The following is a 1,012-nucleotide window of genomic DNA, read 5'->3' on the forward strand; positions in this document are numbered from 1 at the left end:
GGCCTCAGGTCAAAAGCCTCCAAAGTCATTCAGCCAGAACCATCTTGCAACCCAAAACAGGACTCTAGAAGGAGAGGCCGAAAGATGCTCACGGGTCCCCTTCCAGCTTCCACGCCCCTTTACCCTCTCTGCCAACGTCTGGTCCCTGGTTCTGTTTGCCTAACAGCCACGCCGTGGTGGTGGCGGCAGGCGCGATCTCACTGTCCTAACGCAGGGGGTGGCCTCACTGTCATTCTCCCCGTGTCACAGATGGGAGACCAAGGCACAGAAAGGTCACAGGGAGTGCACGGGGTCGTACCAGCACTAAGCGCCGGAGCTGGGAGCCGAGCCCAGGCCACATGGCTCCAGGGCCTGTCTCCCCGTGGACAGCACCAAGCATCACCTGGTGAGATGGGGCTCGGCCACCCACCTGCTGCCAGGGCGCCCGTCCTCCCTCCTCCAAACTGCAAAGGCGTCTGGACCAGGCTGCTGCTTGCAGGGAAGGACATAGGGGAGGGACAGAGGCACACGATCAGCACGGGCAGGATGACCACCGGGGCTCTAAGACGCTACCTGCTTCTCCACCGTCTGGGAACAGCCATCACAGGGCCGGGACAGACGGCCCACGAACAGTGCGCTCATTCAGGCTGCTCCAGACAGTGGGGTTGCAACGGGAGGCGGCCGTGTGGGGTCATCGGGACCCACGCTGTGCCACACGCTGTAACCCATTTCCTCCAACCCAAGAAGTCGCTCACGGAAAGCTGTCAGGTCAGGTGGGGACAGGAGAAATCTTAACTAAAAGGGCCTCCCTCTCCTGAAGGCACTGAGAGAGCCCAAGGCAAATCGGAAGCGACGTTTCGCCAGGGGCTGCAGAGAGCGGTGGGCGCTCGGGGAGGACGACGTGGTGCCTCAATATTTACGACATCTTTGCACATCTGCAGGCCAAGGAGTCACAGTAAGGACAAGTCAAAGGGTGGCAGTGGCATAATGACACCCAGAGAGAGGCCAGGGCCCGCGCGGCTACAAAAGGGCC

Source organism: Pteropus alecto, unplaced genomic scaffold, assembly GCF_000325575.1.
Source record: "Pteropus alecto unplaced genomic scaffold, ASM32557v1 scaffold61, whole genome shotgun sequence".
NCBI classification, from domain to species: domain Eukaryota; kingdom Metazoa; phylum Chordata; class Mammalia; order Chiroptera; family Pteropodidae; genus Pteropus; species Pteropus alecto.